General features: G+C 41.9%; 1 long non-coding RNA gene across 1 annotated transcript; it reads left to right on the plus strand.

Moving 5' to 3' along the window:
- Positions 1-176: 176 nt before the first annotated feature.
- On the plus strand, positions 177-1,260 carry LOC147613091 (uncharacterized). The gene is made up of 2 exons (XR_015263361.1): positions 177-287; positions 612-1,260. It is a non-coding gene; the product is annotated as an uncharacterized LOC147613091 (long non-coding RNA).
- The last annotated feature ends 1,754 nt before the right edge of the window (positions 1,261-3,014 follow it).

The raw sequence follows: 3,014 nt of genomic DNA on the forward strand, positions 1-3,014 counted from the left end.
GTGGCCTCCCCTCCGCGGCTGGCGCGGAACGGATGATAGGGTTAAAAAAAGGTGCGTGGGCCCACAACCACTCGATAATGGAACTGTGTGTTTAAAGGGGTGGGGTCACACGAGTCCTGTTTAGATACCCAACTTTGCTATAAAGAGGCCCCCCCATCCGCTCTTCAACTCGTTTTGCAATTCCTGCCTTCTTTTGCAGTCTGCTGAGCTCTTGCATCTCTTGGCTGGCTCGGCGAGATTCTTAAATTCCCCCCTTCTTTTAGCCAGGCTTGTCTTTTGCGCGAAAGGTTAGTGTCTCCTTTCAATTCATCATTTGCAGGATTACTTGCGTGATTAGTCTGTTAATACGCATGCGATGCTACAGTGTACTGGTAATTAAGGAAGGATTATGGAGTTTGTGACGTGTTTAGTCATAGTTGTGGGTGTAATTACTGCAATCAGAGTATCATCTCTGGTGAGGATGTATGCGCTTGGATTAGTTGCTTATGCGGTCACTTTTATGGCGTGTGCGTGTGCATGTGCGTGTGTGAGAGAGAGAGAGAGAGAGACGGTTGCCTTGGTGTATTTAGATATTCATAATTTGTATATTGATGGTTTTAATTTTCTTGCAGGTGAGAGAGAGGAGCAATGGATTCATCAAACAACAGATCTGGTGGCTCATCACCAAAGGCCACCTCGCCGAGGTCACCGGCTTCTAGCACGGGGGTGGAGGGGCAAAAGCCACAGTGTCTGTGCGCGCCCACAACCCATGCAGGCTCCTTTCGGTGCCGTCTGCACAGGTCCTCGTCCTCCAAGAAGTGGGACAAGGTCCCGTCTGCTGCACCCCCTAGCAGCACCCCGCCCACCATTGAAGCCCAATAACCCCTCACCCTTTTTTCCCTTCCCTCTCTACCCTCCATGACCTTGCCCTCATATATCTATTTCCCCTGCTCTTATTTCTCTCTTTTTGGTAGTAATATTCTTTGCTCCTATGCCATAAAATCCTCCCCCTTCCTCTTTTGTTTTGCTCTCTCTCTCTCTCTCTCTCTCTCTCTCACAACACCCCCCCCACACACACACACATACACGTACTCCCTACTCCCTACTCCCACACCCACGTTTTTTTCCCTCTCCACAATGCAAGATGTATATCCTCTCTTCTCCTTTTAAATCGTTTTATAGAGGTCCGAACTCGATTTGAGGAACCTTTGGCGTACAATTTGGCTATGCTGTCAAATTACTTGTTTCTTAAATATATCAACAATGGTTTTCTTTATGTTACGATTGGCTCTTCCGGCTTAAATTATTATTATTGTCTCAGCGTTGTGAAAAATATATTATATAATATAAATAGTTTGTGATCAATTACTTGTTTAATAAGTGGGGCCCAGCAACATGAGACAGGTCGTCAGTAATCCGTGGTAGTTCCTGATTAATGAGACTGAAAGGGATGATTAATTAAGGACGGCAACGAGAGAGACATAATACCAAAGGGTAGTGAAAAGGCGATCACGGATGACAATGCGTGGGCAGTAAATTGCAATCACGGATGATACGTTTCCCGAGCACCTTCACTTTACAGCATAGAAATTTAGAATAATGAATGGTAATTTGGGAAAGTATCAACATGACCCAAAGAGGGCCAGCACAACCAAGGTCAAAAAGGCACATTTATCATGACATCCAAAATGCTTTAAACCCATCTACCCATTACGTGAAGTAGCATTCCATAGTGACACTCAAGTGGCCACCAATGCTTTTACAGATCTATCCTACACACACATCACACCACCCACCCACACCCACACAAAAAGAAATCATAATTTTTTTTAAAAATGCTTTCATAACTCGCATGAAAAAAAAGGTCCATAATGATGTACAATTGCTTGTACATTCAATTCTATTGTTACACCCAAAACCTTTATCTCATTAAAAACAAGGTCCAACATTCAATTGTATTGTTATACACCATTATTGCATCCCGTAAAGCCAATTGTTGGCAAATTTTAATCCTTTGTGATATACCTAAAACCTTAAAAAATGCATATTTCATCCTAGAGAACCAATTGTTGACAAATCTTAATCCACTGTGACACCTAAAAGCTGACACATTTCATCAATTCATCTCATAGGACCTCGTTCCACTTACCTCACAAGCTGGCCAATTGCATCTCATAGGACCTCTTGCCACTTGCATTAAAAGCTAACACATTTCATCGATTCATCTCATAGGACCTCCTTCCACTTGCTTCGCAAGTCGCCAATTGCATCTCATAGGACCTCCTTCCACTTGCATTGCAAGTTAGCCAATTGCATTGCAAGTTAGCCAATTGCATTCAATCACTCTAAAAGTGGAAACTATCCTCTTATAAAAGATCAAAATTCCTAAAGTTGGCATTTCACTTTTATTTATCGTAGCTAATATTTCATGCATAACAACTATGAACGTTAGGATCTAGAATTAAGAGATTATTTATTGGATCTACCCCTAATTAAACAAGGTTCAAATGTGTGAAAATGATAGAGAGTTAGAACTTGGGTTAAATTGAGTAAGTGGAACAATAGGGGCTTATGTGTGGAACATTGTTTTACCCAATTTAAAAAGTTAATGTTTAAAACTAAAAATGAAAAGAGTCTTAAGTTCACACAGAGGTTTCCAAAGGATAGATATTTGTAGGGTTTTTGGGGCAGCTATGGATGCATTTATTATGTCCTCCAATCCTCCTCGTCGTCTTTTAGATGCTTAGTTCTACTTTATATCTAGACTTTGTTGTCCAAGTATAGGATGGCTGGTTGTAAGCCAATCTCGATGCCATTAGATCAAAATGACAAGCTCAGTGTGCGGATACAGGTTATGTGTTGGAGGCCCCCACTATGTACAGGAAGATTGTGGGGGGATTTTGATCTATGTCACAATTAGCAAGCCAGATTTAAGTTACACTGTTAGCTTAGAGAGCCAGTTTATGTAGGTTCCGTGCAAACCACATCTTGACAGTGTGCGATGTACACTTTGGTATTTGAGGACCACTGCTGTT

Source organism: Cibotium barometz, chromosome 44 (assembly GCF_041138505.1).
Source record: "Cibotium barometz isolate CiBa-2024 chromosome 44, ASM4113850v1, whole genome shotgun sequence".
Taxonomy (NCBI): domain Eukaryota; kingdom Viridiplantae; phylum Streptophyta; class Polypodiopsida; order Cyatheales; family Cibotiaceae; genus Cibotium; species Cibotium barometz.